General features: G+C 50.2%; 1 protein-coding gene and 1 long non-coding RNA gene across 9 annotated transcripts in view; one reads left to right on the forward strand and one right to left on the reverse strand.

Annotated features, from left to right (window-relative positions):
- PKNOX1 (PBX/knotted 1 homeobox 1) overlaps positions 1–5,313 on the reverse strand; it is a 46,245-nt gene extending 40,932 nt beyond the window's left edge. For 2 of the 4 annotated variants that reach the window (XM_082393063.1, XM_082393062.1), the window contains exon 1: positions 1,432–4,247. The gene's annotated coding sequence lies outside the window, so the exon portion shown is untranslated. Of the gene's footprint in view, positions 1–1,431; positions 4,248–5,196 lie in introns of those variants that run through there. The other 2 variants (XM_082393065.1, XM_082393064.1) reach the window with 2 other exon arrangements.
- A 350-nt stretch (positions 5,314–5,663) lies between these two features.
- LOC309629265 lies at positions 5,664–25,693 on the forward strand. 5 transcript variants are annotated; one of them, XR_014244956.1, is made up of 9 exons: positions 5,664–6,039; positions 6,224–6,326; positions 6,634–6,844; positions 6,963–7,016; positions 12,932–13,773; positions 21,315–21,624; positions 21,823–21,956; positions 23,771–23,915; positions 25,055–25,693. It is a non-coding gene; the product is annotated as an uncharacterized lncRNA (long non-coding RNA). The 5 variants fall into 5 exon arrangements; XR_014244957.1 differs by lacking the exon at positions 6,634–6,844 and having other exon boundaries at positions 5,665–6,326; positions 25,055–25,185; positions 25,287–25,693; XR_014244959.1 differs by lacking the exon at positions 6,634–6,844 and having other exon boundaries at positions 5,673–6,039.
- Positions 25,694–26,541: the final 848 nt, after the last annotated feature.

Here is a 26,541-nt window from a genome sequence, read left to right on the forward strand (position 1 = left end):
CCAAAATATTTCCAAGCCAACCACCTATGTCCACAAGAGACACAGCAAAATTCTAACAACAAAGGTGTTTAATGGTTTCAGAATCTATTTCAGTAAATTCTGAGCTGAACGGCCTTTCACGGCTGCTAGAATTTAAATTCACACCACATCTTTGCTTTTAGGACCATATCACTGGCATCATTAAAAACTGATATTTAACACTTTCATGATATACTTGCTATTAACGGTCAATGAATACGTTGTAGGAAAAACAGGAACCCCAACCCTTCAAGGCCAGGGCTCTCTCATGGGACAATCTTTCTCCCTAGGGCGCTGTCTGAGCTCAGGGACAGAGCACCATGGACACAGGCCTGGCAGCACCATCCCTATCCTGATCGGGCTGGCGCTCAGCTTGGCAGCCCAGAGGATGATCAAATAAACCCGGGAAACAACAAGACCTAAATGCTTGAAAGGCTTCACAACATCGGGCACCGCCAGAAAATAGAGATTGTAGGCAAATATTTAAAATGAGAAATGTGTCGATTATGTAAATACATGAAAACATACGTAATAACACTGACTAAAAACACAATTCAAAGGAGCTGAACCGATCAATCTGTAAAAATTTATGCCTATCCCATTAAACTCGGGTTCCACACAAGGCATTTTGGGAAATGCTGTTCTAGGTCAGTACTTCTCAACCAGGGGGGATTTCTGTCCCCCAGGGAACACTTGGCGATATCCGAAGACATTTTTGGTCGTCACAACTGGGGGTGGGGGTCCCTCTGGTGTCTACTAAAATCCCACAATGCACAGGACACGAAGTACCCAGCCCCAAATGTCAGCGGGGCCCCAGCTTTGAATGCCTGCCGTAGAGGATCACAGGGGTGTTTCACGTAGGCTGCAATAAATTGTGCTGAAATAAATATTTGTTTTATAGGGTTCTGTTTTTAAAAACTATTTATTTATTTATTTTTGGCTGTTGGGTCTTCATTGCTGCGCACGGGCTTTCTCCAGTTGCAGCGAGCAGGGGCTACTCTTCATTGTGGTGCGCGGGCTTCTCATTTCTCATTGTAGTGGCTTCTCTTGTTGCGGAGCATGGGCTCTAGGTGCGCGGGCTTTTACTAGTTGTGGCACGTAGGCTCAGTAGTTGTGGCTCGCGGGCTCTAGAGCACAGACTCAGTAGTTGTGGCGCACAGGCTTAGTTGCTCCGCGGCATGTGGGATCTTCCCGGACCAGGGCTCGAACCCGTGTCCCCTGCATTGGCAGGCAGATTCTTAACCACTGTGCCCCCAGGGAAGCCCACGTATGTGTTTTTAAAAAAACTGTACACAAACACATGACTGAACTTAGACTATCACAAAGTTAAATTCTTGATTTTTTTTAATGCAAAAAAAATACAAACTTTGGTAAAATGTCTCAGACAACGTGTGACATATAGTGAGGGCTTACCAAACTCTCGTGAAGGCGTTATCTCTGCAAGTCCGATCAGACTGTTCAGGAAGCTGCGATCACAATTCCTACCATCCACAGTCCCTTCCGAGTGACCCCACCCACCACCGCAGACCCTTCTGAAAGGAGCCCACCGCTCCCTGGGGAGAGCTCAGGGACCAGGAGCCCCTAGCGCCCAGGTCAGCACCTGGGGGACACGGTGGAAGGTGAGAGAGCTGTCACCCTGTCTCCAGGATGTGCGCTGGGAAACAGGAAGAGGATGAGGTGGGCAGAGCTGGAAAACGGAGAACATGCAGCAGTGTGCAGAAGCAGCCCACAGTTAAGAGCACTTACACTTCAGTGGAAGTAAACGGGGAAGGTCAAGACCAAGGTGGCAGCCGGATCCCGCCAGGGCCCAAGCCGCAGTTCCATCAGTCCCGAGGCCCAGCACTACCTTGGTCCCTGGACCCCGCTAGATTCCTTTTTTCCTTATTCCTGTGTGACCCTAAAGCCCTGGACTTGAAGTCAGCCCGCTCCCTGCCGTCCTGGGGCCTGACTACAAGAGCCAGGCACCCATCAGAGACAGACGCCAACAATAAAGGCATTTCCCACCACGTGTCCTGCAGCCTGTCCCCAACAAGGCTCTGCCAGGCCAGAGGTTACACCAAAGGACACACACCATTTGGGTGGCAGGGTCGCCCTGAACAGAAATAATCCCCCCGACAGGAGCGCATCACCGCATACTTAGCAGCTCACCCTGAGGGGAGGGATGACAAGGCCTGCTGCTGGACCCGTCAGGACGAGCACACGCCAACACTGAAGGGAAGACCCAAGGCAAAGGGCATCTGAAAGGTTCACTACCTCCCGGCCCTCAATCCTGCAACCTGACTGATCAGTACTTTTTCAAGATTCTGACAAAGCTGTAGGACCCTTTCTTTCCCCAAGGAATCCTACATGGAATGAAGCAGCTGCTCTGTCCCCTCCCCAGGTCCCCCAGACACATCCTCAGGGCCACAGTGCTTCTGCATCAGGAGCCTGAAACCACCTTGTCAGACAGCAGGTCTGCTGGGTCAGTACCAGGCCCTCCGTGAGTGAAACTCCCAGAAACAGTGACTAGACCAGTGGGGCTGACACACCGACACCAGGCACGGCTGCCGGCCGGGGCACCCAGCAGCTAGGCACCCTGTCCACTTGCTGGAGGGCAGACAACACGGCCGGAGGGGCCTCATCTGATGGCCTCGGCAGCCAGGCCTTTCCAACCAAAACCCATGCCTCCCGGCCCTTGAATGTTTATTCTAACAATTTCCAAACTGAACCTTTTCTACACTATATTTCTCTTTCCACGTCTTCCTAAACAGATTGTACACGACAGAACAGTAACCCATCACAGCTGTGAGTCATCACAACCGGTGTCAGGCAGTAACCCCACGTGGCCTCACCCCACTATGACCCCATACTGTGAAGCTTTGGGTTCCCTCAGCTGCACTGTTTGTACTTCCTCATCACCCTTGCCATCGGTATAAGCATTTGAGGAAGGAAAAAGGAGGCACATACATATTCCTCCTAAGGGATGGGCTGAGAGTAAACAGCCTTCCAGTGCAGAGGTTCTTAACTTGGTCTCTGTGAACCTGAATGAGAAAAAAAATCACATCTTTATTTGCAATAACATCTGGCTGCAATTTAACACTCATTCAATTCCACCGGTAGACATGAAATCCTGAAGAGCACCTGTGACTTCTTCGCCAACAGAAACCACAGGTATTTTCACAAAGCATTAGCATCATATACTCAAAAAGAAATTATTAGAGCCAGTGTTCAATCTGTTACTAAGTGAGCTAATAAAAAGCATGTAAAGAAATTTATCACCAGTTTGGTTCAATATTTTGATAACTGTATTTCAGTGTAATAGGTTCTCTTCTTGATCCTCTCTTATTTTTTCTAAACCGTTTGTAGGAGGAGGAGAGGAGGAGTCTGGAGGCCAGCAGAGCGCAGGGAAATGTCCCCTGGGGCGCATGATTTGCATCAGTCCAGAAGTTTCAAGGTTTTCTTCGAAACAGTTTCAGTTAGTTTGAAACAAGAGCGAAAGTTACAACCAGAATGTTACCTTTCACTAATCCTAAGTGATACTTTCCTAAAGTTACAACACACTGATACAGAAATGTAAATGTAGTACACGAGAGGACAGCTGTTTACACCCAGTTCCATTAGTGCTGACACTTAAATCCTCAGCATAGAACGTTAATCTTCCGAGTCATACTTCACCTACCACATTTCAATTCCCACTTGTAAATCTCTGAAGCAGGAAGGGTCCTTCCACTGCTGCCTTCCGAAAGCCCTGTGTCAGTCAATATCACACAACCCTGCACTGCCGATTCAACCAAATACTGTAACTAAACGATCTACATACCATTCTCCACGCTCGGTAAATTAAGCAAAAAAATGATGCAAGGCAGATTTGAGTCAGTGAGCCATCTTCCAAATGCATGTACAACTAGATTTGAGAGTATCACCAATAACTGTACTGGCAAAATTTTTACATTTCACTTCGATTCTTCCATACAATATTCAGAATACATTATATAAAATTATGTATTATATAAATACATAAATCCCTTTTCAGTATGTCAGGAAAAATCATACAAGTATACCCAACGAAAGCTGAGGGTTTCATTTACCATAAAGTAGAAAGCACTCCCTTCCTAAGGAAACACCAGTAGTTTCTATTAAAAACTAAGTCTTGGAATCAAAATTAATTTCAACCCCCTTACGAATGGCAAATTTATCCTGGATGGTTGCAGGTGTGCGATCAAATTTACCAAATGCATATTCGCGCATGTATAGGTATCCCCCCCCCCCCAGCAAGGATCTGCCTTCTGCCCTTACCCGCCCCCCCCGTCCGCCCCGCCCCCGCCCGGGGCTCCGACCCCAGCAGCACGCACTGAGACGCATTCTAGGAGTCAAACTTCACGAAGGAGAACCTGGCTGGCCGAGGCTCGGAACCGCTAACAAAACAGCGTTTCAACAGCCCCGACGATGATATAAAGCAGACTAACGCTCCCTGCCTTTTCTGAAGTGACTCACGATCTCTTTCTAAAGGAATGTGGAATTCCAGCGAGCGGCCGGACCGTGCCCGACGCGCCCAGGCCTCTACTTCACATCGGCCGTTTATTACTCGCGACGCATTTGTCACTCATTCCAGACACCGGGCACCCGGCTCCCTCCCAGCCTCGGACTCGGCGGCGGCCACCGCAGGGCCTCGGGGACCCCCGGAGCACCGCCGCCGCCGCCGCCGCCGCCCCCGCGACGCCGGCCCCGCCCCCGCCCGCTCCCGGCCCCGCCCCCGCGCGCCTCCTCAGCCTGGGCCCCGCCCCCGCCGCGCGCCCCCGCGCCCCCTGCCCCGCCCGCGCAGAGGTGCGCGCCGCGCTCCGAGAGGGACGGTTAGGAGCGCGCGCCTCACCACTGGCCCCGCGCGGCGGCGGCGGCGGAGCCTTCCAGAAATTTCCGCGTCCCTAAGCCCACACCGAAAAACAAGCGGGGCGCGCCCCCGCGCCGGCCCGGCGGACAGCGCCCCTCCCCGCGGCCGCGGCTCCCCTCCCCCACCCGCGCCCCCTCCCCGCCCCCTGCCCCGGGCGGCGGGTCTGACGCGGCCCTCCCGGGCGGCGGCAACCCGCGGAGACCCGGGCGGCGGCGGCGGGGCGGCGGCCGCGGCGCCTGCAGGCCAGCGTGATTGATAGTGACGGGGCGGCGGAGCGGCGGCGGCGGCAGAGCGGTTGAGTGACAGCTTACCTGGGTGCCAATCTTCATCACACTGACAAGCGGCTGCAGCAATCGGGACCCGCAGTGCCGCGCCCGCGTCCAACCGTCACGCCGACGCTGGGCCACGCGACACAGCCTCGCTCAATGGGAGGAGGGCGACGCCGACGCGCGCCGCATCAATATTCACAGAGGGGGCGGGGCCTTCCGGGCCCGGGCCCCGCCCCGTCCCGGCGCCGCGGCGGCCGGGGGCGGGGCCTGCGCGCCGGGGGCGGAGAGTGAGCCGGGGGCTGGCGGCGGCCGACCCCACCCCCGCCTCGCTCCCCAGTCGGGCCCCGCCCACGAGCGCCGCGGCGCGAGGAGAGGCCCACCCCGCTGGCCGCGAGCCCCGCCTCACTACTACGCAGATGGGGGCGTGGCCTGAGCGCGCCACGCCCCCTCCGCTCACTCCTCAGCGGCCGGGGGAGGTGTGTGGTGGGGCTCGGCTGGTCGAGACCATCCACGAGGATCCGGCGGGGAGGGCGGGCTGTACCATCCGCGGGAGGAGCTTCGGGTCCTCTTCGCGCGCCCGGGCGCCGCGGGGCCCGGCCATCTCCGGGCTGCCCTCGGAGGCCGGGCCGCGCGGGCGTTTGGCGCCCAGCCCCCTACTCTGCGCGGCGCCCTCTTTGTGTACAGGCCCGCGGCAGCCCCCCGCTTTCTTCCCCGCGGATGCGCACGTGCGTCCCGAGCGCGGCGGCTGTGCCCAGAGACCCGCCTGACCCCGGGCGGCCTTAGCCCTGGTCCGGGCTCCAGCCACCGCAACACGCTCGCCTCTGGTCTCGCGCTCTGCCCTCAGGCACCTGTCCCCCGCTGATCCACGCAAGGCCCCGTCTGCAGGTGAAGTGGCCTCCCTTAGAGCGACCCGAAAAGTGTGGTCCGTATTTCAAGGTGGACTTTAAAAGGCGGTGCTGCCTTGCGCCCGCGGGCCCCGCCGGTGGCCGTGCGCTCCTAGACGTTAAGGGAAGGGCAGGCCTTCCCTAGTGCAGAGGCACGGGGCTTGGCCGACTGTGCATTTTTGCAGAAACCTTCCTCCTGTGTGGGATCGCTGTCTGGAGAAGGGCTCCCGCGCTGCTCCGGGAAGAAGCCGACCCAGGACGGGAACACGTGGCTGGAAGGTGCCTGGGGTGGGTTCAGTTGTGAACAGCTCGTCAGGACATCCCTCCTCTAAGTCTTCAGGGTTCCACCAACACCAGGAAGCCACAGACAGTCTGTGTGGCCCTGCAGAACGGCTCTGTTTTCCAGAGAGTAGGTTGTAGCAGCGCCTGGGCTCGGGGGAGGCCAGTGAGCCACTGACCAGTGGAAAGTTGGAGGGAGGGGACCCCAAAATCTCAGTGATGCAGACCGGCTACCTATATGTGCAGGGCCCAGTGCAAAATGGAAATGCAAGTCCCTTGTTCAAAAGTTATTACGAATTTTTTTTTTTTTATTAAGAATTTTAAGGCAGGGACAGCAGAGCATTATACGAAGCTCGGGCCCACCCGTCTGCCCTGGTCACAGGCGCGGTGCAGCAGCCCTGGGCTCGCTGGCCTCATCCTAGTGCTGGCCCAGGGCTGAAGCTTTCACCTGGTTCCCATCAAGTGTGTGACGCAGCAGGGGTCTCGGACTAGGAAGACCTGGGGGTGTGCAGCCCCCTGATAGCCAGGTACAAGTCACCAGGCAGATGGGGCCCAGGCCCTGCACCCCAGTCTGGCCTCTGCGCCTGGTCTCCTCTACCCGTGCCCCCCATGATCCGCCCGCCCTTCCTTTCCTTCTCTCTACAGGGCCATCTCCAGAAAAGAGGAAGAGCTGCAAGTGCCGTCAGTGATCCCCTCCAGGTTTGCGGCTCTAAGGCTCACACATTCGGGGGCCCTCTTTAGGAAAAATAACTCAAAATGAGGTAGAAGTGGGGTCACGGAGGGCAAGGCTTCCTTTGCTTCCGTTTGCCTCCCTCCACAGCCTGCCCCCTAGTATTGGCACCAGGGCCGTTTACTAGCAGAAAAGGAACGTTTGTGCACAAGCAGCTCTTCTGATTACTTTCCTTCCAATTTCTTTTTTATAAAGATTTGCTACTATTTTCCCAAGGACCACGTCTAGGTGTGTGAAATGAAAAGCCTCGTATAATTGTTCATAGAACTATCCAGATGACAGTAGGTGCTGTGAGGCCAGGAGGGGAGGGCGCAGTAGGTGGGGGCAGGCAGGGAGGCGGAGGAGCGCTTTGAGGGACCCACAGGGAAAGGCAGAAAGAACTCTGCCAAGGTGCCGGCCAGCCTGACAGAGCCCCGCTCTGTGCAGCCCTGTGTCAAGCTGGAGCGGGTTGGGGAGAATGTAGGAGAAAGGTGAGCCCTGGACCCTGCCTGGCGGAGCTTATGAGCCAGTGCACAAAGCCTGTGGCAGCCCGGATGGGGTGAAGGCTGGAGGAGGTGACGGGGGCAGGCAGGGCTTGGGCCATCCTCAGAGGATGGCTGGGATCTGGGGCTTTGGTAAGAAGAATGAGTGAGAAAAACACCTAAAAATAAGGGCAAGTCTCTTGGCTTGTTATGGCGGCCAGTGTGGCTCATGTGTAAGCTGCTTCAGTTTGCATAGGTGAGCAGGAAGTCACCAGCGATGAGTAGGGGATGATCCTTTTAAAAATACGTCAGACCTCACCACTGCTGTGCTCAACCCCTCCCGAGTGTTACCCATCTCATTCAGAGCAAAAGCAAAGTCCATGCAGAGCCCCTGAGGATCTCCCGGATCTGTCTCCCCTCTGCACTTCTGACCTCAGCTCCCACCACCTTTCCCGTCACCCACTCTGTTCCAGTCTGCCACCTTGCGGCTCCTCGCTCTCTGCAAGCGTGATTCAGCCTCAGGGCCTTTGCACTGCTTATTCCCTGTGCTTGAAGCACTCTTCCCAAAGATATCTGCATGGCTTTCTCCCTCACTCCCTGAAATCTTTCTCAACATCACTTTCTCAAAAGAGGTTTAAAATTGCAAACTCCCAACCCATTCCCTATCCTCCTCACCCTGCTTCCTCCTCTGTGGTACTCGTGTAGATACACGCAACATATGATGTAACTGTATAACCATGTAACTTGTTTATTATGTCTATCGTCCAACGCTCCCACCCCCAACACACACACACATAAACACTAGAATCTACGCTCCAGGAGAACAAGAATTTTACTCTGTTTTGTTCACTGATGTATGCCGAGCACCTGTACTAGTGCCTGGCAAGTAAATATTTGTTGAATGCATGAACGAGTACTTCTAAGGCATGGTGTATTGGTTATCTATTGCTTCATAACAAATTATCCCAAACTTAGTGTCTGAAAACAACATACATTATCTCAAATTTCTGTGGGTCAGGAATCTGGGCATGTCTTGACTGGGTCCTCTGCCTCAGGGCCTGTCACGAGTGGCCGTCAGGGCTGGCGTCTCATTGAAGGCTTGACTGGGGAAGGATCCATTTCCAAGTGCACATTGTTGTGGGCAGATGGACTGAGGGCCTCAGGTCCTTGCTGGCTCTTGGCTGGAGGCCCCTTCAGTTTCTTGCCACATGGACCTGTCCAGAGAGGAACACAGTAGCTTGCTTGTCCAAGCCAGCAAGGAATAGAGTCTGCTAGGCAGACAGAAGTTACAATGTTATGTAAAGTAATCCCAGAAGCATCTTCCCATCACCCTTGTCTATTCTATTGGTTAGAAGCAAGTCTCAGGTCCTGCCCACACACAAGGGGAGGGGGTCACAGGAAGACACAAACACCGGTAAGAGAGGATCCCCCAGGACCATCTTAGGGCCCACCCACGTGATATTTCTTTTTCTGTGTAAAAGAGAGCACTGTGGTATAGTCAGAAGAGCCCTGGGCTTGCAGTCCACAGTGCTGGGGGTGGAGTCTGGCTTTGCAACTTGCCATGTGAATGTGGATGGGGGCACTTGACCTCCTGAGATCCAACTCCCTGCCTTCAGTGGGGACTGTCGTACATCTCTCAGGGGATTCTGCAGAGGAGGCAATGAGCTGCGTGTGGAAGGCTCCCAGCACACAGTGGGTGCCCAGGGCCGAGACTGGAGGACCCACTGTTCTTCACGCCTGAGCCCCGTTTTTTTAAAATTGTGTAACTTTTTTATTATGAAACATTATCTATCTGCAAGGGAGCAGATAGCATATACGTACATTTATATAATAATAAAAGGAATATAAATACACTTATCAATCTTGGGAAATAGAACAATGCCATTACCTTTCAAACCCACTGTCCCCTTTCTTAAATGCTTTTCTTTTTCTCTAACCAGAAATAAACATATCCTGACTTCTGTTTTTTGTTTTGTAATTCCTTTGCCCTTCCTTATAGTTTTACCATCTAGATTTGAAATCTGAAATAATATATTTTACTTTTCACTGTTTTAAAACAATATTTGAATTTTATTGAGTCTTGTTCTTTTAACCTAATCTTTGGTTTGAGACATCCATTTATGAGTCTGCACAGTACTGAGGTTCACTCGTTTTTAGGGCTGTATACTATTCCGTCTGTATAACCACTGCTTATCCAATCTACTCTTTTTTTTTTTTGACATCTTTATTGGCGTATAATTGCTTTACAATGTTGTGTTAGTTTCTGCTGTATAACAAAGTGAATCAGCTATACGTATACATATATCCCCATATCTCCTCCCTCTTGTGTCTCTCTCCCACCCTCCCTCTCCCACCTCTCTAGGTGGTCACAAAGCACCGAGCTGATCTTCCTGTGCGATGCAGCTGCTTCCCACTAGCTATCTGTTTTACATTTGGTAGTGTATATGTGTCCATGCCACTCTCTCACTTCTCCCAGCTTACCTTTCCCCCTCCCCGTGTCCTCAAGTCCATTCTCTACATCTGCATCTTTATTCCTGTCCTGCCCCTAGGTTCATCAGAAACACTTTTTTTTTTTTTAGATTCCATATATATGTGTTAGCATACGGTATTTGTTTTTCTCTCTCTGACTTCACTCTATGACAGTCTCTAGGTCCATCCACCTCACTACAAATAACTCAATTTCGTTTCTTTTTATGGCTGAGTAATATTCCATTGTACACATGTGCCACATCTTCTTTCTCCATTCATCTGTCGATGGACACTTAGGTTGCTTCCATGTCCTGGCTATTGTAAATAGTGCTGCAGTGAACATTCTGGTACATGACTCTTTTTGAATTATGATTTTCTCAGGGTATATGCCCAGTAGTGGGATTGCTGGGTCGTATGGTAGTTCTATTTTTAGTTTTTTAAGGAACCTCCATACTGTTCTCCATAGTGGCTGTATCAATTTACATTCCCACCAACAGTGCAGGAGGGTTCCCTTTTCTCCACACCCTCTCCAGCATTTTATCCAATCTACTCTTAATGAGATTTAGACTGTTCTTTCTTTGCAAGAATTATAGACATGATATTAATATTCTTTTGCATGTCTCCTGGGGTACACGTGCAAGAATTTCTCAGGGGTGTGCATCTAATAAAGAATTGTTGGATCATAAGATAATGAGTGGCTAAAGCAACTCCCAGATGAAGTTGCCATTAAATAACATGGGGAAGGCTCTGGCAGAGATGGTATTTGGGGGAAATTCAAAAGTTCAGTTTTGTGCGTGCTGATTTTGAGGTATTTTCAAAATGACTTCTGAGAATAACAAGTGAGTGTTTTGTAAACAAATCTGGAGTTTGTGAGGTTATAGGTAGAGATACAAATTTGGGAGTTGTATCAATCAGGAAGATTTCAAGAGCAATTTAATAAAAGTACTATTTTAAAAAGATACTTAAGTATCCAGGGGACTAATTAACAACAAACCACTGTGAACTCCTAGGCTGAAGGGGAAGGGGGAGGGAGCAGTCACTAGAACGCTGAAGAAAGAAGTGCTTTCCTACCTTTCTATCTACTTTCTCTCTCTCTCTGTCTCTCTCTATTTCATGGCTCGTGGTTTTGTTTTTATTTATTTTATTTTTAAATTTTTTTTAAAAAATTAACAATAATTTTATTTGTTTACTTTCACCTGTGTCAGCAATTTGGGTTTTTTTTTTTGTTTTGGGGGTTTTTTTTTGCCACTGGTTATTTTATTTATTTATTCACTTTATACAGCAGGCTCTTATTAGTTATCTATTTCATACATATTAGTTGTATATATGTCAATCCCAATCTCCCAGTTCATCCCACCACCACCACCCCCCCCACCCGGAGCCCCGGTTTTCGAAAGAGGACAATTCCAACAATTAAGTCCCTAAAAGATCAGGGTGGGAGACACTGCCCCCAGCTGTGACAGTTCCTCCTCAAGGATCCCAGCACAACGCAACAGGGAAATGGCAGCCATGGCCAATGTTAAAAAATAATGTTGACCAAAGAAAGAATTGTGACTCTCAGGCGGACATGCAATCAGCAGGTGGCAAACAGCTTCCTGAGCTTGTTAATTGAGTGAGGGAACTGGTAAGACATTCCAGCCAGTTCAAAGGAAAATGCAAAGAACAGACACCTATGTAGGCAGGAATATTGGCGTGAACTTGCAAATTGTGCAAATCTGGCTCTGGGTGGGAGGATTTGGGGACCATGGGGTGAGGGTTGTCCCTCCATCACAGAGTCCATAGACAGAAATAATTTGCATCATCACCCGTTCTCTACAACTGTAAGATAGCTCAAAGGCAAGGAAAAGCTAGAATCAGATAACCCAGAAGGGTGAGCTCTAAAGAATGCATAGTTGCCCACTGGAGACGCCCAGCAAACGTTTTTGCTTATTCCAGGTGTCCTTACACCAGGTGTATTATTACTTTGCTAGGGCGGCCGTAACAAAGTGCCACAGACTGAGTGGTTTAAACAACAGAGAGTTATTCTCTCTCAGTCTGGAGGCCAGAAGTCCAAGATCAAGGTGTCAGCAGGGTTGGTTCCTTCCGAGGGCTGTGAGAGAGAATCTGTCCCAGGCTCTCCCCTAGCTTCTGGTAGCTTGCTGGCAATTTTTGGCATTCCTTGGCTTGTAGAAGTATCACCCCGACTTCTGCCTTCGTGGTGTTCTCCCTGTGTGCCTCTGTGTGCCCAGTTTCCCCCCTTTTTTAAGGATATCAGTCAGATTAGGGCCTACCCCAGTGACCTCACTGTAACTTGGTAAAGACCCTGTATCTCCAAATACAGTCACATTGTGAGGTCCTCGGGGTTAGGACTCACCATATGAATTTTGGGGGGATACAATCCAACCCTCACACCAGGAAATCCTACCGTGGAAACACAGCTGGCCAGGCAGAATTGTGAGGGGGACTAGGGCCTGAGCTCTGATCACAGCATCAAATCACACCAGGTCCGTGCCGTGTGGGTCCCTTCCCCATCCATAGGTCAGCACGGTCCCGTGGCCGTTTTATGATTGATCACCACACCTCCAAACCAAGGCCTCTCCTGGCCAGTGGGCTCCAGCCCTGACACCAGAATGACTCGGCTTACTTGGGGTGACTCTCTGTCACTAACTGAAAATCTGCTCAGCAGGAAAATGTTTATTGAGGAGGCATTCTGGGGGCAGGGGCGCTGCGGTGGCCCCTGTCTCCCAGGCTTGCCTCCTGGCCAGGCATGCTCCCCTGAGATGACGCCAAGGGTACGAAATACCAGTCAAAACAAGCAACCAAACAGCAGATGCTACAGTGAAAAGCCAACTTCCTCTTGGTTTTAGCCTGACCTTTCCAAGGTTTTAAACTAAGTCTTATTTACATAAACACGTTCCCTGATGCAACCTCATGTTTTTAGGCCGTGAAACCAATTTTCTCCTTATCATTTTCAGGCACCCAGAGCCTTAACTGAAATACCGGATCGTTCCCTAGATTTTTGCGACATTAAACTATATTGTCCAGTTAAAAAAAGTACGAAACACCGTGGTAGAGGACAACGATTCCTGCCTCTCCCCTGACTGCACAGCCTCTGGACAGCTTTGCCAGTGGAAGAGCTTTGTTCCACCCACCTGCCCCAGTGCAGCTGTGTCGATGGCACGAAGCTTCGTTCCGCAGCTCCTATTTCACAGCGGTCCCCTCTCCCCGGTCTCGTTGCGGGTCACACCATGATGGCTGCCCACCCCTCAGATGCGCCACAGGTTCTGGAGTTGGCTGTTCCCGAGGAGAGCCAGGTGGCGACTTTTTTGAGCAGGACCAGAACAGACCTCCTCGGGCCACGCAGCTGCAAGTGGCACAGTGACCCAGCTGCTCGCTTGCAACCAGCGACTTTCCCAAACCAGCTGCTGCTTCAGCTTCCTTTGTGATCGGGCCAGTTTCTAAATTGGGTAACGGTCAAGAGGCATGGTCTGTGATGTCATGTATGTAAAAGTCTGTTTCTCGTTGAAGTTACAGAAGTAATGACAACACGAGCTTTCGCAGGGCCGAGCTCACTTTGTTCTGATCGCTGCCACCGGCGTAGGGGGTCCAGGGTGGTGGGTGGATGAAGCCCACCTCTGCCCGAAGCATCCAGCCGGGCTGTGCGTCCACTTCCTGGTCGGAGAAACGGAACTAACAAGCAGAATCCAACTTCTCTTTATTGTTTGCTATGAAGAGTGATCTGATTTAAACATTACTCGAAGGCCCCTGCTTATTTTACCAAGCGCAATGTCCTCAACGTTCCTCCATGTTGTATCAGGTGACAGGACTTCCTTCTCTTTTAAGGTTGAATAATATTCCGTAGTCTGGATAGACCACATCTTGTTCATCCATTCACCTTTCAGTGGACAGTGGGGTTGTTTCCACCCCTTGGCTAGTGTGAGTAATGCTGCTGTGAACATGGATGTACAAATATCTGTTTGAGTTCCTGCTTTCAGTTCTTTTGGGTCTATACCCTCGTGGGTGTGAGGTGGTATCAATGATTTTTAAGACTCCTTTGCTTCCCAATTTCTTTAGCTGTCTTTCCCTCCCCTCCTACCTTATGAAATACTTAAGAGGTTAAATGTATAAGATAAAGAAATTCCTAAAAATGAGGAATTGGGGAGTTTAGACTTAATTTCCCAGAGGGATTGGAATGAGTCCCTTTTTACCACCCTGAATTCTCCCAGCCAGAGCCTGCCCTGTCCCACTTCGCAGCTGGCTTTGGGTTCATGAAAACATATACAATATTAGAAATTAAGACTAAAAGATTGTTTTTAAAAGATTCTTATTCATGTATTTAAACTTACAATAAGAAACCGATTCCATGTTACTCAACAATAAATAACATTTTATGAAAAATCATTCTTTTCAAAAAATGATTAGTGAGAACAAGGGACTTGTTTCATATTTTTGCAGATCTCTTTAATGTCTAGCTTGATAGAAGACGGCTAGATTCTCATAGCTGCTTCTGTGTTCAGTCTCTTGTAATATATTGCTTTAGTTGATGTCTGTGAAGAAAATTTGACCTCGCAGGGATGTGTAGCAGGAAAATGGAGGAGCGTTTATATAGGTTCTCCACCAAAACTGACACGTGAATGTTCCTTACAGGTTCATTGCAATGTGGACTCCAGCAGCACTGCAATGTACCCTTCCTGCTGTTAGACTAAAACCCACTGGTCTCTCTGGCACTTTGGATGGATCTATTACCCACACATGATTTTGTAACATGGCCATTTGGTCATTTGGAAAATATTAATTCACTGAATTATGCAGTTATTCCAAATATTGACCCATTTCACTAGGCAATATTAAAAATCACAGTTGCGCGGAATGTAAATTGGAGCAGCCAGTATGGAAAACAGTGAGGAGACTCCTCAAAAAATTAAGACTAGAACTACCATATATGATCCAACTATTCCATATCTGAGTATTTATCCAAGGAATACAAAAACACTAATTTGAAAAGATAGATGCACCTCAGTGTTCATAGCAACATAATTTACGATAGCCAAGATATGAAAACAACCTAGGTATCCATCAACAGATGAATGGATAAAGATGGTGATATATGTATGTACCATTACGTCCCCGTGAAAATGCAAGGACCGTCTTAGTATTATTAGAAAAGTAGTTTTTTTAGTATCAGTTATCTTTTAATTGAAGTATAGTTGATTTACACTGTTGTGTTAGTTGCAGGTGTACAGCAAAGTGATTCAGTTATACATATATACATTCTTTTTCAGATTTTTAAAAATTTACCAAAGTATAGTTGACTTACAATGTTGTGTTAATTTCTGCTGCACAGCAAAGTGATTCACTTATACAAATATCTACTCTTTCTCAGATTATTTTCCATTATAAGTGATTTATAGTCCCTTGTGCTATACAGTAGGTCCTTGTTGTTTACCTATTTTATATATAGTAGTGTGTATCTGTTAATCCCAAACTCCTAATTTTTAAAAGTAGCTTTGACCCTGAACTGCTGAACCCTGAACAGGTCTGGGGACCCTCGGGGCCCATGGGCCACACATTGAGAGAAGCTGGTTAGACGTGCGTGCCGCACGGAAGAATGACGTCCTTGAAATTGATGTCTAGTTAGTTCCCCGCAGGACCTCTTCAGCAATGTCTTTTCCTCCTTTCCATCGTTCACCTGCTATTGTCCTGTAATTGAGAGCCCATGGGGTGCGAGGTCCCGTGCGGGTGTTCAGTGGTCGGTGTGACGCTCCATCTTTTTATTCTGAGCGGAGCCCATGTTTCATACACCCCTCCAGGGCCTCTCCCTCCACACGCCGGGAACCGTACAAATATCGTCATATCGTGTCCGCTGCAATCGTTCTGCAAATCACTCGATTCTGTAATCCTGTAAGAGACCCTTTGCTGAGGAGGTCACTGAGCAGTGGAAACACGGCAACAACAGCAGGACGGAGCAAGCCAGCAAGTGCGCTCGGGCGTCCGGGAATTTAAAAGGATTCCAGTCGTACAAAGCCCGTCCTCCCACCACAATGGAACTACACTACAGATCGGTAACAGAGAGATAATGGGGAACCCCCAATATTTGGAAACCGTATTACACACTTGGGTAGAATACGCATAACACAAGGTTTGCCTTTCTGACTGTTTGCAGGCGTCCAGGTCAGTGGCCTGGCGCACACGTGCTGTAGTCCTGCCATCACCGCCCATCCACAGCGCTCCGTCGTCTTGCAAAGCTGAGGCTCTGGGCCCTGGAAGGGCAGCTCCCCACACACCCCCCAGCCCCTGGGGGGTCACAGTTCTGCCTTCTGTCTCTGCCTCTCGGGGGCCTCGTCTGAGTGGACGCATCTTTTGGTGACTGGTTTATGTCCTTGGGCATGGTGGCCTCAGGGTTCATCTGTGTTGTGGCATGGGTCAGAATTCCTTCCTTTTAAGGCTGAATAACACTTTTGCTTTATTTATTTATTTTTTAAATTTATTTTTAGCTGCGTTGGGTCTTCGTTGCTACGCGCGGGCTTTCTCTAGTTGTGGCGAGCAGGAGCTACTCTTTGTTGCGGTGCGCGGGCTTCTCATTGCAGTGGCTTCTCTTGTTGCAGGGCACGGGCTCTAGGCACGCGGGCTCAGTAGTTGCAGCATGCGGGCTCAGTAGTTGTGGCTCGCGGGCTCTAGAGTGCAGGCTCAGTAGCTGTGGCGCACGGACTTAGTTGCTCCGCGTCATGTGGGATCTTCCCGGACCAGGGCTCGAACCCGTGTCCCCTGCATTGGCAGGCGGATTCTTAACCACCGCGCCACCAGGGAAGCCCAATTGTGCTTTATTTTAAAAGAGAGAGGCAACGCACTCAGGCCGGAGGAAGACAGAGGCAAGAGCTGTGAGATGACCCAGTGTGTGCAGCTGGCACTGGGCGTGGGCTCAGCTGCGTTGGGTCAGGACAGGATTTCCTGGGCTTCGGCACCTGGGATGGTTAGTTTCCTGTGTCAGCGTGGCTGTGCTGGGGTGCCCAGTTGTGTGGTCAAATACCCGTCTAGATATTGCTGTGAAGGTATTTGTCAGGTGTGATTAACGTTTGAATCAGCTGACTTGGAGTAAAGCCGAGCACCCTCGTAATGCGGTGGGCCTCATCCGACCAGTTGAAGGCCTTTAGAGAGAAGACTGAGCTTCCCTGAGGAGGAAGGAATTCTCCCAGCCGACTGCTTACCAGAATTTCCAGCCTGCCAACCTGCCTGCAGACTTCAGGCTTGCCAGTGCCCACGTGGCATGAGCCACTTCCTTAAAATCAATCTCTCTCTGTCTCTGTGTCTGTCTCTCTCTATGTGTGTGTCTGTATGTCTCTATCTATCTATCTATCTATCTCTCCATCCTATTGGTTCTGATTCTCTGGAGACCCCTGAGTAAGACAGTACCCCTTTCTGTCTCTATTTAGGCCCTTAGAATGGCACGTTGAGGCCACCACGAGAACAGGCAGGCTTCATTTACTTGCTGCACCATTTCGTCCTTCCCTACCGTGGATGGCAAGGCGGCCGTGGGAGGACCCTGGAAGGCTCAGGTCCAGGTTCTTCCTACAGGGATGTTACAGCTGAGGTTCAGCCTCAGAAGACGTGCTTTCAAGTCCTGCTTCCTCTCTGCCCACAGCCATCAGTGTCCTTGGGAAGGGTGCCCTCCTGCCTGGAGGGGCTCTGGCTGCCCACCTGGCCGAGGAGGAGCGGTGGGGGAGGTGGGTAGAGAGGATGAGGGGGGACAGAGAGATGGTGGCCTGGCTGCGGGCCCCTCTCCCGCCCCTGCCCGCCGGCCGGCTGCACTGGCCTTTGCAGGGCCTGGGGTCTCTGCGGCTCATCCGGGGAGGCTGATGATGGAGGCTCAAGGGGAGAGGGAGGCGGGGCTGGCACGCTGTCCTCCTGCCCTCGGGACCGCACGAAATTAGCACAAAAAGGAGCATTAAAATGAAAAAATGTTTCTTTTTCTTCTTGCCCCCTCATTCTTGGCTCTTTTCCTGATCTTGCTGAAATGAATGTTTACCATCTCTTGAGACATCAGAGAACAGAGCTGCTGTTTCTACAGCATATTTTCAATGAGAAGAAAAGAAAGGACCAAGCCTGGCTGGGTGGTGGGCTGGCCGACAGCTCGCCACCCTCAGGGGCTGTGCCGCCCTCTCACTGCCCGTGGCCTCTTATTTGGCCGCGTCACCATGTATATGACATTATCTAAATGCACTTTTATTTATTTTTTTTTACTTTATTTTTTTAACATCTTTGTTGGAGTGTAATTGCTTGACAATGGTGTGTTAGTTTCTGCTTTATAACAAAGTGAATCAGCTATACATATACATATATCCCCATATCTCCTCCCTCTTGTGTCTCCCTCCCACCCTCCCTATCCCACCCCTCTAGGTGGTCACAAGGCACCAAGCTGATCTCCCTGTGCTATGTAAATGCACTTTTAGATCATGCAAATCAATGCACTTTTCTTATGTGCAAATATTAGTCAGGATCAGTGGAAAAGATTAAAGAATAGATTTGTTACCTGAAAACAGAAAGTGCTCATGTAATTAGAGACCTGGAAGGAAACCCTGGGTCCTTTTATGGGAAGAAAACTGTCTGGACAAGTTGAGGGCTCTCAGCAGCCCCGAAGGACCACGAAGCCGGGGCCGGGCCCTCATCCCAGCCAGTGCTCTTCACGGCTTAACTAACTGGGCGTCCTCTTTTACTGCCTTCAGAGTGAACAAAGAACACAAACGCTTCCCTAGTAAGGATTCGGAAGGCTTGTTTAACAATGGGGTGGAATCACTTAAAATTAGCTAAGCTTTTGCCAATTGTATGTAAAAGTTTTCAAAGCCTTTAAAAAAGCATTTCTTACTTATTCTGATTCCGCTATAAGCTTATCTACACCATCTTATTATCTCATGGCCAAAGGGTTTGCTAACTAAGATAAGCTTCCACTCCTGCCTTGTTCCAATCCTCAGCCATCCTGCATTCCCAAAGACACGTTAGCTGTTTTTAAAAATTAGGGAGGCCTTGAGTTACAGAGTAATTTGAGGTACATTTTTGGCTCATTTTCAGCAAGAGCCACGTCACCTTTCTCCACGATTATCATTTCTCGAAACAGCTGTGGGTCCCTGTCACCCAGGCCTGGAAGAATAAACTGCTTCCACCTCTGGCAGCCAGTTCGGCAGCTCACACACCCTGACCGAGGAAGGGTGCTCTTGATAGAACCGTGAGGCGTTCTTTTCCTTTCAGGGTTTTTTTTTGCACCAATCTTTAGCTAATGCTCTGTCTCCTATCACAGAAAGCCCAGGGGTTTGCAAGAAGCCAACGACATCTTCTCAAACATGCATCTTTCCAAGCAGGGGCAGGTTTGTTGATCTGCAAGGACGTGCCTCGCCGACCACGCTTGGTAGCCTTGGTGTTGTGATGAACACAGTTTCCTGGGTGTACTGGCCTCTCCCGCGGGCTCGTGAATCCCCACCGTGAGTCAGGCTGGTGGGAATTAACCAGCTTCTGCAGCTTGTTTTTATTTTGTGTGCTCATCCGCCTCTGGGAACCAGTGATTTATAAATAAACATTTATTATTTATCATTTACGAGATCGGAAATGTTACACTTATGGAACTCCAGAAATAAACTGTCAGCGACCGGGAAACATATTTTTGATGTATTGCAAATGCACCTCCCACGTCAACGATTTGCCCAGATGGCCTTCCAGTTTGTCAGTTGAAGACGAGCTCTTCCCTCGTAGCATCCGATGCTTTGAAAGTTCTGTCTTCCTCTTTTGTGGCCATGCTTCCCGTGGGGTCTGATCTGTTTTCTATCTCCTCGTCAACAATACCTCAAGGTGTGATGCAATTAATTTGAGGGCCACGGAGTAGTGACTCGGTCTTGTATTTACGAGACATCCTTCTCCAAGGGATACAAGGTGCTCTAAGGACAGCTCATGTGCGGTACACAGGGGCAGGTGTTACTCTTATCTTTTTAACCTTTTCATTTGGGAAGTTTTCACAAAAATTCACAAAATTCTTTGCATGCACAAAAGTAGAGGGAAGAGTATCATGAACCTGTGTGGACTCATCATTCAGCTGTAAGCTTATCAACATTTTGCCAATCTTTTTTAACGACTTTCTTTTTTTCCCCCCAAACAAACAACTCTGTATTGCAGGTTTTTTTCTTTTCTTTTTTTCTGGCCGCTCCATGCAGCTTGCAGGATCTTAGTTCCCCGACCAGGGATCGAACCCGTGCCCCCCTGCAGTGGAAGCGCGGAGTCCTAACCACTGGACCGACCACCAGGGAATTCCCTGAAGTATAGTTGATTTACAATGTTGTGTTAGTTTCTGGTGTACAGGAAAGTGAGTCAGTTATACATATATATATATTCTCTTTCAGATTCTTTTCCATTATGGTTTATCGCAAGTTATTGAATATAGTTCCCTGTGCTGTACAGCAGGCCCTTGTTGTTTATCTATTTTATATACAGTAGTGTGTATCTGTTCATCCCAACCTCCTAATTTATCCCTTCCCCACCCTTTCCCCTTTGGTAACCATAAGTTTGTTTTCTATGTCTGTGAGTCTATTTCTGTTTTGTAAATAAGTTCACTTGTATCATTTTTTTAGATTCCACATATAAGTGATAGCATATGGTATTTGTCCTTCTTTTTCTGACTTACTTCACTTAGTATGATAATCTCTAGGTTCATCCACGTTGCTGCAAATGGCATTATTTCATTCTTTTTTATGGCTGAGTAGTATTCCATTATATATATATACACCACATCTTCTTTATTCATTCATCTGTCAATATTTTGCCAATCTTGTTTCATCTATTTCCCATCCTTTGTTCCCCTTACATAGTTTAAAGCAAATCCCAGACATCATGCTATTTCAATGCAGTAGGCTGCAAGTGTTAATAATTCCACTTTATGGGAAAATAGAAGCACTGAAAAGTATCACCCAGAATGATACACTGAGTCTGTGGGGGAAGGTAGGTACCAGAAGCCAACTTCCCTCCGTCCTAACTGTGCTCCTGCAAACTGACGCAGCCATCCCACACACAGATTGACTCGGTCATGTAGAGAGCGTGTCACCCACGACACAGTGTCAGCTGGGACAGAGGTCTTCAACCAGATCCATCACACGGATAGATTTATCTCAGCCCACAACTATTTAAATAAATTAAGAGCTTACTTCCTGAAAGTAAAAATCAGAGTCCCTCTAAAGAATAACTAGGAAGCTAAATGCCCCGAATTACATTTACTCAGAAGAATGTTATTTAAATTCCAAACATATGGAGTCATAAAGAATAAATGTGTGACCTTTTGTTTAACTGCAACCCTAAAAATACTTATTTTTGTTGTTGCACTGGCAGCTCCAACGTTCCTGCGAGGAGAATGACAGCAAACACCATCTCCCGCCAAGACATCTTGCGTGTCTGGGGTTTTCTGTTGAGCTTTGGATGCCCGGGCATCGAGGAAACATTGCCAGACGCGTCCCCTCCTCTGGCCTCCCCACAGGGGTGGGGCTTCCAGGGCAGCTCCCAGAGGCGAGATGGCCAGTTCAGGAATTTCCTTGGCGCCTCTAGGCACCCCCTGGGCAGCTGTTGTACAACAAGAATTTGGCATCTTTGTCTCCGGTTCCTGCTCCACCCCTCAGACCACACCTGAGTTTATGCTAATGAGGTGACTAACCGTGGCCCCTTGAGAGCTTCAGGTTGGGGGGCGCCCATCGTGCCAGAAAGACAAGGGTTTAGAGGGTGGGGACCTGGTGTCGAGTGACATCAGGCTGACCTCTGACCTCCAGGGAGGGGAGGGGGGGCTGGAAACTGGATTCAATCACAAGATCAGTGGTTCAATCATGCGTATGTAACAAACCCCTAGGAACTCCAGGCGCTGGAAACTCAGATGGGCGTCTGGATCAGCGACTCACGTGGCTGTGCTGATGGGCGGAGGGCGCACCCGAGGGCCCTCCCGGACCTCACCTGTAGTCATTGGGACCTGCTTTCCTGAGTTCCGTGAGTCATTCTGGCGACCGATGGAACTGGAGGGGGTGCTGGGAACCCCCAAATTTGTAGCCAGTTGGTCAGAAGCACGAGGGTCCTGGAACCCCCAAAGTGCAGCTGGTGTCGGGAGTGAGGACGGTCTTGTGGGGGGACCATGTCCTCAACCTGCAGGGTCTGCACTGACCCCGGAGTTGGTGTCAGAGTCGTACCACTCACCCCCAGCCCACTCACCTTGGGCCCAGGTACCTGGTCCAGATAAGTCCTGCGACCACCCCCAGGTCTCAACATAGCACCTCGGGGGCCTGGGGGCCACCCTCTAAGAGGAGGCAGTACCTCCAGCCCAACCGCAAGCCCGGGGATGGGTCAGGGATGGGCCAGCTGCCCTAACGTTTCCCCCTGTCGCTGCTTCGTGTATGTTTGAGAACAGACCAGTTGTATTAGATTTTGTTTTCGAATAACACACATCGTTGAAAGCTCACATATAGAAGCAAACAAAAATGTAGATGCCGATAAATGAAAATATCCCCAGTGTCCGCATGGGCTCTTGCTGTGCCCTGGAAGAGGTGCCCTTTTCAGGGGAGAAGGAGGAAGCCCAGCCTGGTTCCCGCAGGGAAGGCGGGGATGCTGCACCCGCCCCCAGCCCTCCCCCTGCCCCCTCCTGCTCTGTGCCCTGAGGGACCATCGCACTGGCTGCCCCCAGGATCCTCCTCTGGCTCCCGGGTGGGCAGGCCGACGTGGGCACCTTCAGAAGGCAGAGGGTCGGTGGAAAGTGAGGGGTCATGCCTGGGTCACCATGGGTGCAGGGTCCTCGCCCGCTGTCACAGCCCCATGCATTCGCCTGCCTCCCCGGTTCTGGCACCGCCCCTCCCCTGCCCTCCCTCTGGGGGCTCTCAGCTCTCCATGACCCCATGGGAGGAACCAGCGGTGCCTCGTCCCTTGGCCCCAGCTCGCAGCCAGTGCCCGCAGGAAGTGTCCTCAGATGACTGGGACTGTGTCCCGCTGGGAACAGGGAGAGGGCAGCAGAAAGCAGCCTACGCCCTGTGGGAGCAGTCGCCATCCGCCCAGCACTGAGGGTCATGGTGGGGAAGCCCGGGTGGTTCTGGTCCGACCAGGTTGGGGTGAGAGGGGACAGGCCCGCAAAGGTCACTGAGGACAGAGGGCAGAGGGCAGGTACCCTAGGCTGGCAGACCCTCTGTTCGGCGGGGACGGGGAGGCACCTCCTCCATCGTGGGCCTGGGGTCTCCCCAGTGTCAGATGGGGGAGACCCGCCTCATGGGCCGACAGCAGCAAACGCTGGAGAGGCCGCGATACCTGCACCACAGTGTGTCAGGTTATCACAGGACCAGGAGATGTCGAAGGTGTTACCAGGGCAACACGGGCCCTCTCGCATCTCTCAGACGCTCCAGAGCAGAGTTTCTCAACGTCTGGTCCAGTCCCACCTGCCTCTCAGTCACTGAGCATTTGTCTAAAGTGCGGATTATTGGTGCTGAGCCCCAGGAAACCCTCCTGCCCCACACGACTTAGATAAGTCCGCGCTTCCTCACGACTCCCGCAGGACTCGCAGAAGATGCCCTTTTACACACAGGCCCTCCAATGTCCTGTTCTTTGTCTTGTGAAGGGTGAGCTGAGATTAGAATTGTCCCTGTGAAACCAGCTGGACACAGAGACAAACATTTCCGTTCAGCGCACTGAGCCGTCTCTCGACGGCCCTGCCTGTAAAGCCCGAGGCAGGCCCCCTCCGCTGAGACGCTCTGATCTTGGGCATCCCCTTACCTTAGCAGCCTGAATAAAATCAATCTCCACTCTCGTTTGTTTTGTCCCCGCAGCTCCCACCCTGGGCCCAGGAGTCACCGGCGCCCTTGGGCGATTCCTACGGGGTCAAGTTTGAGCAGCTCGGCCCTAGAGACAGCAGCCTCAGGGCATCTCGAGGGCTGCACGGTCCGACCTCAGACAGACACTGTGCACCGCCAGGTGAGGGGCACGCGGGCGTCAGGCTGGGGGATCCGCTCTCCACATGCAGCTCTGTCCTCGGACTCGTGTTCACAGGCCTCTCCGATCTGCTCCAGGGGGCAAAAATCAGACTTCGTAAATAGAAACTGATTTAAGTAAATCAATGGTAAGCATTTTGGGGTCAAAACAGCCTCTTCACACGCCAGGGACCCAGACTTCTATCCTCACCAGGTCCTCCCCACGCAGCCTTTTATTGGTTTGTCATCCTCACCCCTGCTGACAACGAGTCATCGCCTCCCTGGGAGTATCCCAAGAACTGTGGTGCCTGCCAGGTGCTTTGGCACAGAATTCCTCTCTGAGTCAGAGCCCGAGGCCGTTAGCGCGGGGGAACAGCTGCGAGGGCCACACCTCCTCGAGTCATTTGAAAATTTTATGATGAATAAAAACGATCCATGACACAGACTTATGCATTATATATTAACCTAATACCTCTACAGTTACACCACCAACAGTCTTTTGTTGCACACATATTTTCCTAAGGACGCTCCAACTCCAGTAGTAAAACGTTGACTACCCAGTGACACTACATAAAATTTCCTCCTTCTGTGTTGCCAAATCCTTAATAACAATAACAAGTCTAACATTCAGTGAAAGGAGGAGAGCGAGGTGGAAACCCCAGGAATGCTAAAAGTGTGGAAAAGAGAATCATGCGTTTTAGATTAAATAACCAAAAGACTGAGCAGAAATACAGGGGACATCCAAAGATGCTGAAAAATAAACCTTAAATATGGTTCAAGCACCACAAGCTCTTTAAGCTGTCCCCTGCGTGCAGGTGACCTTCGTTTGCAGCAGTACACCTGCTGATGCCATCACGATGCTTTAAAGGACCCGGTGGCACGGTGAGAAGGGGGAAGGTGGGAACTGAAAGCCACGGGCCAGAAAAGGACCTGCTTAACCATTACATTTCAAATGGATAAACAACAAGGTCCTGCTGTAGCACACAGGGAACTATATCCAATCTCCTGGGATAAACCATCATGGAAAAGAATATGAAAAAGGATGCGTATATAAGTGTAACTGAGTCACTTTGCTGTACAGCAGAAATTAACACAACACTGTAAATCAACTATACTTCAATAAAATACATTTTTAAAAAAAAGAAAGAAAAGGATCTGCTTGGAGGACCATGAGGCCCAGGCTGGAGCCCGTCCTGCCCACGAACCTCGCTGTGCAGTGTGCACATGTTAGCTCTATCCAGATCCATCTCCCTCCCTTCCGGTCGCCATCTCAGGTAGGACGGTCGGGTCCCCAGCACCCACGTGAGGTTTCAGCAATGCCTTTCCCCCTTTCTTTTTTTCATCAACTCTATCATTTAACAATTCTCTCTGAAAGGGCTTCCCTGGTGGCGCAGTGGTTAAGAATCCGCCTGCCAATGCAGGGGATACGGGTTCAAGCCCTGATCCAGGAAGATCCCACGTGCCGAGGAGCAACTAAGCCCGTGAGCCACAACTACTGAGCCCGCGCCCCTAGAGCCCGTGCTCCGCAACAAGAGAAGCCACCACGATGAGAGGCCCGTGCACCGCAACGAAGAGTAGCTCCCGCTTGCCACAACTAGAGAAAGCCCGCACGCAGCAACAAAGACCCAGTGTAGACAAAAATAAATTAATTAAAAAAAAAGAAATCTCAAAAAAAAAAAAAGAAATCTCAGCTTTAAAAAAAAAAAATCGCTCTGAAAACAGCATTTGGTGGCATGAAGCTTTGTCTATTTCCCTGCAATAAACCCACATTTTACTTTTGTGCCAGAGCATCTTTTCTTTTCTGATTTCTCCCTATTCCGGCAGCAGCGACTTGCCATATGTTCCGAGGGAGACGGTGTTTTCCTTTGGCTTCCCCCAGCTGGCTCGGAGCAGCGGATGATGTATTTTAAGCCCCATACTTTAAAAACCTTGGCAAGGCTTCTGATGAACTAAAAACATCAAGATATACTTGTAACCTGGGCTCTGATTAGTTTGGATTTTGTAAGGTTTTAACGCCAGTGCTTAAAAGAGAGAAAAAAGGACTGGGGGAGCCCACGTGACAGGTCGGACTCCATCCCTCGAGGGCTGGTCCCACTCCGGGGCAGGGCTGGCATCCCAGGACAGAGCGTGGTGGTCCAGGAAGCCGCTCCGTGGCCCTCAGAGCCTGGAGGCAGCTCTTGCCAAGGGGATGCAGGTGGTCGGTCGGCCTCGACCACCTAAGAAAGCACAAAGAAGCTTCTCTCCAGGCTGCCCATGTTTGCCCCTTTAATGTGTTTGCCTGGTTGCCTGTTTTAGATGTTAGACTGGCACGGCCGTGCCTGGCCATATTCTGTCCCTGATTTGTTCCACCCATTACATCCCTGCTTAGCTGGGGGTTCAGCAGGCGGGGTCAACAGAAGAAATAGCTTCAGCCTCATTTGGTAAAAAGAGTTGCTTCTTTCTTTAAAAATTTTTTCCCAAAGATTTAAAATCTTATTTTTGAGTAAGTAATAAATTCACATACTTCAAAAATCCAAATGGATAAAAGGAACATACATGGAGAATTTGTGTTCCAACCCACGTCTCCATCTGTCACAAGCATAATTCTAACATGGACCTAATCATTCATGCTGCCCTAGTATCTATTTTGT

Source organism: Balaenoptera borealis, assembly GCF_965194805.1.
Source record: "Balaenoptera borealis genome assembly, chromosome: 5".
NCBI lineage: Eukaryota > Metazoa > Chordata > Mammalia > Artiodactyla > Balaenopteridae > Balaenoptera > Balaenoptera borealis.